This window comes from Gordionus sp. m RMFG-2023, chromosome 1, assembly GCF_954871325.1.
Source record: "Gordionus sp. m RMFG-2023 chromosome 1, tfGorSpeb1-WG-v2, whole genome shotgun sequence".
NCBI classification, from domain to species: Eukaryota; Metazoa; Nematomorpha; class Gordioida; order Chordodea; family Parachordodidae; genus Gordionus; species Gordionus sp. m RMFG-2023.
In genome coordinates, this window is record NC_088775.1 from 9,959,062 (window position 1) to 9,973,438 (window position 14,377).

The window sequence follows — 14,377 nt, forward strand, 5'->3', positions numbered from 1 at the left end:
TAATCAATATTTGAACTGTATAGTATACCTTTTATCTATGCCTTGCTGGATTGAATTAATAAGCGGCTTACATTTGAAATTATTTAAAGCCATTTTTTTAAGTTTTAATATAATAATAGTAATCGTGTGAGTATCCCAAATGCATTTTTTCTTCGCTCTCTAAAATAAAAGACCCATAGAAATCGATTCCATAACCTACAAAATCATATATATAAATATCATATTTCTTAATTAATATTCATTAAGGAGTTATAAAGAGAGTTTCATCTTATTATAATCGATTTAATATGATATCTTCCCATGTTTTCCTTAAAAGTGGCTGCACAGTTTGAAGTTTGCCCATGTTTATTCCACAATAGCCTACACTTAGAAAATATAATTTTTGAAATGGTTTTAAAATGGACATCATTACCTACCTTTTCAATGTTAACACTTGAATGTTATCTGAGAAAGATTGGTATAAAATATAATAAATCATCAAAATTGAATAAAATATTTATTAATAAATTAGAGTCTGTTGACCAGTTATTTTTGTCAATTCAAGGTGTTTATTTTTACCTTACCACTTAGCCTACACACCACCCCCATAGCTCCAAACCTTTCTCCTTCTCATGTAGACTTTTTACATTCACTCTAAAAAATTGGCATGCCTTGTCACCTCTAGAGGTTGTGCTATCAATGAAATTATAACATGTTCAGTATTTATATTCACATTTTGACCAAAATAATTTATAAAGTTCAGAGACAAAGAATATGTTGTGAATTTTTTTTAGCTTACATTAATTATTGACATATTGAAATTATGCCTAAACAACTTTAAAATAATCATTTTTATTATTCATGTTGATATGACCGATTAATAATAACCTTTAAATTGTTTTTTTTTATGTTTATATAAATTGATTTTTTTTTATATAAATTGTGTAGATTGATTATTTCATATATTAATATGAAAATTGTTATATAAGCCTGATTTTTTAGTTTGATGTAAAATTTTAAAATAAATTAAATAAAATAAAATTAACTTTGATTTATTCTAAATTAAATAAAATAAACTCGTAACATTCATATATTTTTAGAAAACTTCATGGTGGCAGTTCCGCTACATATTCGAAGAAATCGTAAATAAATATTAAACAGATTCCCAATAATAATGTTAATATAAATTTTGAATTTCCAATATACTCAGGCAATGGCGATATTTTTTCGAGTAGATTCGAAGACATCTTCAAGGACACTCAGATCTCGGACATCGAAAAAATAGGTTCCTTTACAAGAAGACTACCAGATGAGGTATATATCAAATTAGACGAACTATAAAATTGGGCTATAATGACTTACAAAATATTCTAAATCCACAGACAATATGATTTTAGCTACTGGAACATAGACAACTAGATAAAAAGTTCTGGAATGTTATATTTATATCATTCTAAAAACACGTAAAAAATGATTAATTTGAAAAAGTGAAGAATAATTAAAAAATTTTAATGATAAATCTCTAAATTATGAATAAACCTATATGGGACAATAATCATAAAGCAAAGTCCATTGACAAATTAGAAGATTATTTAAAATTTCATGATAGTAAGAATACTCTAAGCTTAAAAGGTAATTTACCAGATGTTATATTTAGTCATGAAAGCTGTGCTTCCAAGAGAGTTAAATTCAAGTTATGATGAAGCATTGTGTACATTAAAATCCTACAGAAATAAAAGAAAATCGTTTTAATAAAAATAAATCTCTTAGTAACAAAAAATTGAAAAATATTGAATTAAAACCAAATATTCAAAATGAAAGAGATTCTTATAAACTAAAAGAGATAAATTATATAATAAAATTTGAAATATTCGTGATTATAGAAAAAAAGGAAATAAACATTAAAGAGAACAATAAAACAAAGATTAAAAAAAAATAATAAAATTAAAAAAACTCTTACTAAATGCGATAAAAAAATTGAGTCTTATAAATTTGAAGACAATTATAAGTAACACTAAGAGAAGTCATATAAAACTAAACGTCTTCATTCTAGAATAATACTCAAGGATGTGATGAAGAGATCTTTTTCTAAAAATTTAAGGCTCAAAAAATCATTTTTTACTAAAAACAATCTTATGAATAATTATTATTTCAAAATACTTTTTAAATTAAAAAATAAGGGCATAAAGTTTAAATTTCTGAAGAGAGAGATGGATGTACAGACGTACATATCATCTCATCATCTTTTCAAAATAAAAAAAACGCAAGTTTGATAATAGATGTAAAATTTTAAAATAAATTAAATTAAATTTGTAACTTTGATTTATTCTAAATTAAATAAAATAAACTCGTAACATTCATATATTTTTAGAAAAATTTAATTCATATTTATTTTAAATAATTTTTTGACCTTTTTTTATAATAAAAATTTAAGTTTTCATAAAAATTATTTTAAAGATCAAAAAATATATTTTTTTATAAAAAAATGACTAATAAAAACTCAAAAAATCTTTTTAGCTTGCACAAATTTTTCTTAAAAAAATCTTATTGAATTTTAAGCAGTTTATGAAAATCAAATTTAAGTTGAAACTCATCAAATGGTGAGTTCTAAAATTAATCTAAATTTTCCCAACCAACATGGGATTAGTATTTGTATCTTATTATCAAATATTGTCCTAGTTCTAAAATTAATCTAAATTTTCTCAACCAATATGGGATTAGTATTTGTATTTCTTATTATTATTGACCTTAGATTAACCTTAACTCATATCAGACCTTTGCATGCACCATTTGAACAAAAAATATATTGATTTATATTTTTTAAAACACCAGATACTATACACTAAATTTTAAGGCTTATCATGTAGTTTTAATTAAATTACGATAAATAACTTAAATCCTTATTTATTATTGTTATAGTTATTACATTAAAATCATTATACTTTTATGTGCATATGATATAATTTTACAATATTTCATTTTTCAATTATGTATAAATATATAATAGGAAATACTAATCAAGATAAAATATTTTTCGTAAAGTCAAATTACAATTATATAATAGTGGAATTTTAATAAATATATGGTAATTAGTTTTTTCTATTTATCATGCCTCTTTTCTATAGTTTCAATGTAAAAAATTCTTACAGGCCACATACTTCCAACAATCCATGAGACATTTGATTCTAATAATTTTATAACAATATTCTTGCATTTAGGAATGTTTTCTTTAATTAATTCATAATTTAATATAAAAAATAATTTTAATATTTCTAAGCAGAAAATTTTGGTATGGCCCATTCCATTAGGTTTGGAATTTCATTTAAAAATCATGACTATTTTATGTTGTAAACGAACGCGTTCAGAACGCGTTCGTGAACGAAGTTCGTTTTTTTGAAAAAAGGTGATGAACGGCGTTCCTTTTTTTTGACGAACTTTGAACGTGAACGCGTTCCTTTTCTTTGATGAACGCGTTCAATTTTACGTTCGTTCAATTTTAAAAACATTTTTTATTTATATTTATTTGAAAAATTAATATTAATCCGCATTTTTTAACAAAAAAGTCTTATATTTTTATTTATTTGAAAAATTAATATTTAATCCAATTTTTAAACAAAAAAGTCTTATATTTTTTAATCAGCTGTTTTTACTTTTTCCTCTTTCATATTGCAATTAACGTACCATAACGTGCTACTGCTAGAGAAGATAAGATTAAAGTTTATTAATTTGAATATTTTATATTTTAATTTAATAGATTAGCATTTGCATGGATATAAATATTTCATCATCAGATTCTGAAAATCAAAATTCTATATTAGATGAATTAGAATTACCATGGCCCAAATATCAAAAATATTTCACTGTTTTAAAATCAAAAGGTAATTCAATAGTTACCAAATGTAAAATGTGTCCAAAAAGTATTATATCATTGTTAACATCTTCAAGCTCCAATTTAAAAAGACATCTGATTGTAACATTAATTATTTTGTATTATATAATATGTATAACTATATAGCCAGTTAATAATTTATTTTAATTGTTCTAAGTAAAAATAATTACATAATATATATAGAGTTAATTATAATAAGGCATTTTAATATTAGTATTAGTCCATTCTTAACATAGATATGAAAGGGAAACTAGTATTTTTATGGGAGCTAATTTTGTTTGTCAATGTATTTAAAATAGGGAAAATAAAATGTATACTGTGATATGTAAAATTTAAAAAACATAAATATTAAAAAGAATATATCTTTTGTCAAGAAAATGAAAAAGATTCTCTTCAGACTAGTTAAAAATGTCAAAAAGTACTGAGTACAAGATACAAAAGGATCTTGTATCTTAGATACAAGTATTTGTGGTACTGCCAAACACTGATTTTAGAATTATTTTATAAGTCATAACTTTGCTATTACCAATTTAATTTAATAAAATAATATTATCTGTAGCATAATTTATCAAAAATTCCTTAATTTTTACAGAGTTCTCATGATAGTATGATGCAAGAAATTAATGATCATTTAACAAATTATAGTGATACAATTTAAAAAAATAGTAAAGGCTGAGAAATTTAAACAACAGACACTCTTAAATTATAAAAAAAATGCATCAAATGTGATTCAATCACAAATTGATGATGCTATAATTAACTTCATTATAGAAGAACTAGAGCCTTTTAATATTGTTGAAAAACCTGCTTTTGTAAAAATGATAACCACATTACAACCAAATAAAAAGGTTATGTCACGCCCGACCCTTGTGTCAAAAATATCAAAAGATTATAATATCATGATAGATAAAATGTTAACTTGTTTAGGCAATCAAACAATTCTTTGCATCACAGCAGATTCATGGTCATCATACCATCGGTATTTTGTACATTAAACTTTGAATATATCAATTTGTTTATATTATTAGTTCGTTTTTAGGCATGACTGTACACTGGTTAGATGCTGTCACTTTAGAAAGAAAATCAGCATGCTTAGCTTGCCTAAGGCTAACTAGCAAACACACATGATTATTTAGCTGAAACAATTTCAAACCTTCTAAAGAAATTTAAAATACATAATAAGGTAACATTATGTGTCACTGATAATGCAAGAAACTTTTTAAAGGCCTTTAGGTATAAATAAATAGTCTATATTTTAATTTTTATATTTAAAAAAAATTATAGATTATTTGAGAAAATATCTGAAGATGAGGAAGATGAAATTGAATCATTATCATTAAATGAGGTGTTTGAAAATCAAAATAGGGAGGAAAACTTTATCTATCTCCCCAAACATCACTCTTGTGCTTGCCACAATCTTAATTTAGTGGCAAGTGTTGATCCTGAAAAAGCATTAGAAGATGTATCTTTTAAAAGAATATTAAATAGTGCATTTGATAAATGCAAAAGTTTATGGAACAAACAAAATCAGTCAACATCATTTGCTGCAGACTTAACGAGTAATTTGTCAAGATTACTTATTAGGCCTGTTATTACCCGATGGAATTCTTATTATAATTCTTTGAAATTAATAGATTCCTTAGTAAAAGAAAATTCTAGTTTGTTTGACAAAGTCTGTGATATGGGAGGATTAGCTAGACTCTCAAACAATGATAAAATTTTTTTGGAAGAGTACTGTATTGTAAGTCCTAATAAATTTTTTTAGAATAAATATTATAATGAATTTTTTTAAATATTAAAATAGATCATGGAGCCTATTGCAACAGCTCTCACTATTTTAGAAAGTGAGGAAGAGATGCATTTGGGATATTTGACCCCGACAATAACAATAGTTATTATAAAATTAAACAAACTCAGTGGTCTAAAATATGGTCAACCATTGATAGATGCTGTATTAAATGGGATTAATAAAAGGTATTAAACCTATCACTATCAAATTAATTACATATATTTTATTTTTTTTAAAGATTTCAACATATATATGAAGATCAATATCTTCTTTCAGCAATTATACATCCGATATTCAAGCTTCAATGGCCTTGGATAAAGCTTCCACAAAATGAACCTTTAAAGAATAAACTTATAGCTCTTTTGAAAAAAGGCATTGAAACCCCAAGAATTGATAATGAAAGAACTGTCAATTCCGAGATATCTTCTTTTTTTTGACGAGGAAGAAGTGGGCAGATTGGAGGATGATAACATAGCTCAATTTTTTGAAACAAATGGATAAAACATTAAATGTTTTTAATAAATTCCCCCTTTTAAAAGAATTATTTATCAAGTATAACACCGCAATCCCTTCATCTGCCCCTGTTGAGCGAGTTTTTAGTATCGCTAACGCTGTATTAACTGCCAAGCGTTCATGCCTATCAGATGAAAATTTTGAAAAGCAATTATTATTAAAAATTAATAAGAAAATTTTTTTATAAATTTATTTTTTTATCGCTCTATTATATTGTATTTATAATTATATTATCAAAATAAAACTATTATTTTTTATCATGGCTAATATATTGTGTTGAAAAATATAAGGCTATTTATTTATATTAAATTAAATTTAAAAAAAAAATTTATCATAAAATTTTGAACTAATGAACGCGTTCATGAACTTGAACGCGTTCCTTTTTTTGAATTTGAACGTGAACGCGTTCGATTTTTTTAAAAATGTTTACAGCACTACTATTTTATTTATGGTCCAGTTCAAGGAAATTATTTTTAAACACATGACCTGTCAGATACAATTTATAAAAATGACTAAAATTTATTAAAACCCTCTAAAATATATCTTCTCCCCATCCTATTCCTTTTAACCCCATAATTGACCCTAACCCATATCTTTCTAAACTTTAATCCTACCTACTTGTTTATCTTTATATAGATCTTCCAATTAAAAAATTTATTTGAGTTGCAGATTCATTGAGTTTGGTCATTATCATTTTGTTTTATCATTTAGCAGTATATATTATTATATTTCAAAATAAAAAATAATATACCAAAGACCTTTTATAAAAAGATCCAAAATCATATATAGTTGTATTATTTTTATTAACACTCAAATAACTTATATATTGTCGGAAAAATATTAAAAAATCTTTTTAAATTACCAACATGACAAATATAATTATTTTTAAATGCAAATTATAATTATAAAAAGCAATAGCTCAAAAATGATATTATCTAAAGAAATTTAATTTATTAAAAATATCTAATATTATTATATTTACAAATGTTCCTAGTTAATCAATAATATTTATCGATAAATAAATGTAAAATAGATAGTATTCGTTTTTAAAATGGTTATATTAGATTATAAAAAATAATTGTTAATAGAATAGTAACCTTTTCAGATGATATTTATAATTATAAAATATTAATTTTTAAGATTAATTTTGAATCATAAATTAGACTATCCATTGAAGTTTTCCTCTCTCATAAAAACTTCAATGCAACTAGATTCAAGGATTAATAAAAAGCGCATATATTTGAAATGGGTTTCCCGTGAATAGTTTATCGCTTCTCGGCCTCTTGGCTAAGATCAAAGTGTAGTATCTGTTCTTATCAGCTCAATGAGGCCGAGAATCCGTCGATCCCCCCAGCAATTCCTATTGACAATCTACCATCCCCTATCATTCTCTAAAAGTGCGATGCGCATCGCACCCTATCGAGTGGCAACTATTATTCTTATGCCGCAGTTGGAGTATTCTATTCCGTAGGATCTTGTTCCACAGCCCAGTTATTCTATGCCGCTGCCGACGCCGCGAGGAATGAATTCTATCTGGAGACAGGAATATTGCCACGAGGGACGAATCTCAACGCGAAGGATGAATAAAGCCATGGACACGGAGGACCTATCCCATCGCGACGAATTGGAGGCACATTATCCCAATGATGCGATTCGACGAATTGGAGGAACATTATCCCAACGATTCAAATTGGATGAACATATTTCGCGCACTTTTTTATATATTAATATCGCGTTTTTTATATGACATACCATATCTGTACAATATTTTTATATATTATTGTAAACATAGAGCGTTGTCTCAAATAAAATAATCTGTTCTCGAATCATCCGTCCAATCGACCCAACTCGGAAGGTATCGTTCCAGGAGCCAGATCTCGTCCACAAATCCATGGTCCCCCTTCGCTTGCCCAGAATCGCAGCACTAGGCTTCCCACTGGTCGTGTCGTCTTCCCGAACTATCCGTCCAATCGACCCAACTCGGATGGTATCATTCCAGGAGCCAGAACTCGTCCACAAATCCATGGTCCCTCTTCGCCTGCTCCGAATCGCAGCACTAGGCCTCCCATTGGTCGTGTCTTCTTCCCGACCCGTTCGTCCAATCGTCTCAACTCGGTCATTGGGATACCATTAGCTACGAACCAATATGAGGCGTTGAGTACCGATGATGACGTTGACGTGGTTGTATCCCAGGAGTCTACATCAACAAGGAGGGCAGCTCCATCAACAAGGAGGGGAGCTCCATCAACAAGGAGTTCCATGCTAACACCGCGGGACACCACTCCGATGCTGCCATTTGTTGAGAGAATAGAGAGGTTCCTGAATACACCTGCAGTAGAGGAAGACTGGACCTCGTTTACTGCGGTCATGGACGACTTGATCTCGACGGCCCACGAAATACTACGGATACGGCCTCGAGGTTGCAGAGTCCGGACACCTGGAAATGATAATGATAACACGGAGAATTCAGGTAATCCGGTGGACCGCAACAATATCGCTTGTGACGCGAAAGCAGTCCAAAAGCTTTACAACATTAACCGGAAAAGGGCAGTCCGCCATATTGTTGAAGGTTCCTCCCCTCGCTGTAATATAATCCGCGAGACCGTGCAAGCCCACTTCGAATCAACAATCGGGATAGCAGCGAGCTGTGATACGTCAATCTACGGCATCCCGGAGATGGCATCACTGGAGATAACCAGCTTTACAGCGGAGGAAGTATCCCTCCAGTTACAGCGTGGCAACAACTCTGCTCCGGGTCCTGATCAACTGACTTTCAACAATTGGAGGAGACTTGACCCGCAGGCTACATTGTTAACCCACATCTTCAATGTATGCCTCAAGCATGGTAGGGTTCCTGACTCTTGGAAGCAGTCTGTGTCCGTGCTCATCCACAAGAAAGGTGATCAAGCAGATATCCTCAATTGGAGACCGATATCGTTAAACAACTGTATATACAAAACGTATACTGGTCTTCTAGCCAAGCGGATATCTACTCACGTGGATGATAACGGCCTTATCTCCAGAGGGCAGAAAGGGTTCATGCCCTATGATGGGGTCTTCGAGCATAACTTCGTGCTCCAAAACAATATATTGGAGGCGAGAAGATCGAAGAAGGAGTTGTGCGTGGCTTGGCTCGATTTAGCAAGCGCATTCAATTCCATACCCCATCTGGCGATGCTATCTGGTCTCAGGAGTGTTGGGGCTAATGAGCGTGTGGTTGACATGGTGAAGGATCTATACAATGGGTCAAGAACTCGCTTCATCCTCAACAACGGGCTTACGGAGGAGATAACCTTCCACTCGGGCGTTAAGCAAGGATGTCCGCTCTCCGGCATCTTATTCAACATCGCCATAGATCCGCTACTGCGAAGGCAAGAGACTGATCCGATTGACTCTACCACTCTTGCATACGCAGACGATATTGTGTTATTGACGGGCTGCGCCGGAGATCTGCAGCGGAGACTCGATATCGTGGCTTCTGACTGCGAAAGAATTGGACTATCGCTAAATCCTGGAAAGTGCGCCGTTATGCATTTTAGTGGGCAAGCTCCAGTCGGGGTCCGCGAAAGCACCTTTAAAATCAATAGCGGTCGGCTCAGGTGCCTGAAAGAAGGTGAGTCGGAAGCCTTTCTGGGTAAACCAACAGGGTTCCTTTGTGATAAATATGATAATAATAACAGAACCTTGGAGATTACCCAGAAAATCAGCGGATCTAAGTTAGCCCCGTGGCAGAAGATAGACGCCATCAAAACGTTTGTCTTTCCCACGCTAAGCTTTCCAATGCGATGTGACCTCCTCGCGAAGACGGCCTGCGACAAGGTGGACAAGGAGATTCGTATAATACTAAAGTCCTTATTAGCTCTTCCCCTATCTGCGGCTAACAACTACCTGTACGGGTCGCGGAAGTTAGGTGCTATCGGAATCCCGCTGATGGCTGAGGATAGTGATATTTATCGGATCGACAACGCCTTCAAGCTTTTGACCTCAAAGGATCCCCTCGTCAAAGAGTTGGCCCTTGCAGAGCTTGGAGACACCGTCGCCAGTCGGACTGGAAAGCACCTGATGGATGTATCATCGGCTGACATCGCAGACTACCTATCTGGGGTAAATGATGAGCGCTTCAAAAACTCAGCAAACCCCTATAGGAATGCATGGACAAGGGCCCGTCAGGCTTCGTTGAGGCTCATAGTGAGGTGGAGGTTGGTTGATGGAGTTTTTACGTTGACAAAGGACGATTTTGTGCTGGATCCACATTGTCGTAGGTTGGTGGTAAAGCGATTGAGAGAGGCGATGAGGTCACAGAGGGACCGGGAACTTCGGGAGCTGAGGAACCAGGGCAAAGTCATGGAGTGTGTTGGTCAACACCCGGCGAGTCATTTCTTCCTCACGAGTGGACAATACACCTCATTTCGTGAATGGAGATTTATACACCGGGCTAGACTCAACGAACTACCATTAAACGCGAGACCAGGCTGTTCAAGAGACCCGCGTTGTAGGAGGTGTGGACAATCAAACGAAACCCTCCCGCACGTCTTGAATCATTGCATGAGGTACTCGCGTTGGATGGTAGAACGCCACGACGCCGTCGTCGAACGACTTAAAACGACCGTAGCTGCAGAATTCTCAATTCTTGCGGAGAATCAAGTCGTCGACGATACACTCCTGAGACCGGACCTGGTGATAGCGAAAGGCAATCAAGCCTTTATAATCGACGTCACTATTCCCTTTGATAATCGCTTAGCTTCTTTGGACGCAGCTTACAACGAGAAGATAGCTAAGTATCAAGGGATAGTGCAGTTTCTGAAGCAAACTTACTCATCGGTAGATGTCGTGCCGATAGTGGTTGGGTCCCTGGGTTCCTGGTACGCAAAAAATGATTTCTTAATAAGGCGTATCTGTGCCAAGACCTACGGGAAGATGCTTCGGAAACTAATCGTCGCTGACGTCATTAAAGGATCTTGCAATCTCTATCATCAGTTTATTTCGGGGAGGATGAATGGTAGGAGGCAGTGATTCAGACGACATCGCGTTTTTATTTATATTTATTTTTAATATCGCGCGTCTTATTGACTTCTCTACTTTTATATCGCGTTTAATTATATTCGTCTTTATAATATCGCTTACTTTGCTATTCCATTTTCGCTGGTATTCTTTTTTTATATAGAACATATATATATATATATATCGCTTATCATATTACATCGCATGTATTACATATGTTTATTATCATATATCATATCATTGAAAATGCTATTTGGAATATTTTTTTTTAACATATCTTTTTTTTAAAATAAATAATCTGTTCTTATCAGCTCAATGAGGCCGAGAATCCATCGATCCCCCCAGCAATTCCTATTGACAATCTACCATCCCCTATCATTCTCTAAAAGTGCGATGCGCATCGCACCCTATCGAGTGGCAACTATTATTCTCTTATGCCGCAGTTGGAGTATTCTATTCCGTAGGATCTTGTTCCACAGCCCAGTTATTCTATGCCGCTGCCGACGCCGCGAGGAATGAATTCTATCTGGAGACAGGAATATTGCCACGAGGGACGAATCTCAACGCGAAGGATGAATAAAGCCATGGACACGGAGGACCTATCCCAACGCGACGAATTGGAGGCACATTATCCCAACGATGCGATTTGGAGGCACATTATCCCAACGATGCGATTTGGAGGCACATTATCCCAACGATGCGATTTGGAGGCACATTATCCCAACGATGCGATTTGGAGGCACATTATCCCAACACCCGACGAATTGGAGGAACATTATCCCAACGATTCAAATTGGATGAACATATTTCGCGCACTTTTTTTATATATTAATATCGCGTTTTTTATATGACATACCATATCTGTTCTTATCAGCTCAATGAGGCCGAGAATCCATCGATCCCCCCAGCAATTCCTATTGACAATCTACCATCCCCTATCATTCTCTAAAAGTGCGATGCGCATCGCACCCTATCGAGTGGCAACTATTATTCTTATGCCGCAGTTGGAGTATTCCATTCCGTAGGATCTTGTTCCACAGCCCAGTTATTCTATGCCGCTGCCGACGCCGCGAGGAATGAATTCTATCTGGAGACAGGAATATTGCCACGAGGGACGAATCTCAACGCGAAGGATGAATAAAGCCATGGACACGGAGGACCTATACCATCGCGACGAATTGGAGGCACATTATCCCAACGATGCGATTCGACGAATTGGAGGAACATTATCCCAACGATTCAAATTGGATGAACATTATCCCAACGATTCAAATTGGATGAACATTATCCCAACGATTCAAATTGGATGAACATTATCCCAACGATTCAAATCCCAACGATTCAAATTGGATGAACATATTTCGCGCACTTTTTTATATATTTATATCGCGTTTTTTATATGACATACCATATCTGTACAATATTTTTATATATTATTGTAAACATAGAGCGTTGTCTCAAATAAAATAATCTGTTCTTATCAGCTTAATGAGGCCGAGAATCCGTCGATCCCTCCAGCAATTCCTATTGACAATCTACCATCCCCTATCATTCTCTAAAAGTGCGATGCGTATCGCACCCTATCGAGTGGCAACTATTATTCTTATGCCGCAGTTGGAGTATTCTATTCCGTAGGATCTTGTTCCACAGCCCAGTTATTCTATGCCGCTGCCGACGCCGCGAGGAATGAATTCTATCTGGAGACAGGAATATTGCCACGAGGGACGAATCTCAACGCGAAGGATGAATAAAGCCATGGACACGGAGGACCTATCCCATCGCGACGAATTGGAGGCACATTATCCCAACGATGCGATTCGACGAATTGGAGGAACATTATCCCAACGATTCAAATTGGATGAACATATTTCGCGCACTTTTTTATATATTAATATCGCGTTTTTTATATGACATACCATATCTGTACAATATTTTTATATATTATTGTAAACATAGAGCGTTGTCTCAAATAAAATAATCTGTTCTTATCAGCTCAATGAGGCCGAGAATCCATCGATCCCCCCAGCAATTCCTATTGACAATCTACCATCCCCTATCATTCTCTAAAAGTGCGATGCGCATCGCACCCTATCGAGTGGCAACTATTATTCTTATGCCGCAGTTGGAGTATTCCATTCCGTAGGATCTTGTTCCACAGCCCAGTTATTCTATGCCGCTGCCGACGCCGCGAGGAATGAATTCTATCTGGAGACAGGAATATTGCCATGAGGGACGAATCTCAACGCGAAGGATGAATAAAGCCATGGACACGGAGGACCTATACCATCGCGACGAATTGGAGGCACATTATCCCAACGATGCGATTCGACGAATTGGAGGAACATTATCCCAACGATTCAAATTGGATGAACATATTTCGCGCACTTTTTTATATATTTATATCGCGTTTTTTATATGACATACCATATCTGTACAATATTTTTATATATTATTGTAAACATAGAGCGTTGTCTCAAATAAAATAATCTGTTCTTATCAGCTTAATATCTGGTACGTCCCCTAATGGGGACCAGTATATTAAACTCATTTTTGTAGATTTTGGGGAGGTGCTCTGGGCTTGCTCATCCCTCTCCTAAGGGTCAACTTGGTATTGCAGTACCTCCAGGAGTGGCCCAAACAATAAATTAAGTAATTTAGAATAAATAAAAAAATTTAAACCCGACAAACTGACAACACAAAACCAGAGTAAATCGTCGTAGTTATATCCAGGAGTGGCCCTAACAATAAATTAATTAATTTAGAATAAAAAAAAAATTTAAACCCGACGAGCTGAAAACACAAAACCAGAGTAAATCGTCGTATTTATAAACTTTTTATATTTTAATTCCAAATTTTTTTTTTTTTAAAAAAAAGAAAACTCATCAAAAATCAATTGTGATTTTATAATAATTTTTTCTTTTTAGCTTTCACCTTTTCTGGTGGTAAGCTCCTTCAATATCTCCTCGATTTATTATTCATGCTATCTCTTTTTAAAAACATGAAAATTTTTACAGTTCCTTACCAGGATTGAACCTGGGACCTTCGGTATCCAAGCATACACCATAAGGCACTAGGCCACCCTGGCTCATTTTATAATTATCATGTATAAAAATAATTTTATTTAAATTTTTGGGGCATAATGAAGATCTTCTTGGAAAAAACTCTTTCACTTAGTGATAGTTGCAGGATTATAGTATTGTTAAATA

The 14,377-nt window shown here is 33.6% G+C and overlaps 1 non-coding gene and 1 pseudogene across 1 annotated transcript; both read left to right on the forward strand.

Moving 5' to 3' along the window:
* Positions 1-7,437: 7,437 nt before the first annotated feature.
* LOC135923060 (U2 spliceosomal RNA) lies at positions 7,438-7,633 on the forward strand. The gene has a single exon (XR_010571119.1). It is a non-coding gene; the product is annotated as a U2 spliceosomal RNA (small nuclear RNA).
* A 5,974-nt stretch (positions 7,634-13,607) lies between these two features.
* LOC135923054 (U2 spliceosomal RNA) lies at positions 13,608-13,813 on the forward strand (annotated as a pseudogene).
* The last annotated feature ends 564 nt before the right edge of the window (positions 13,814-14,377 follow it).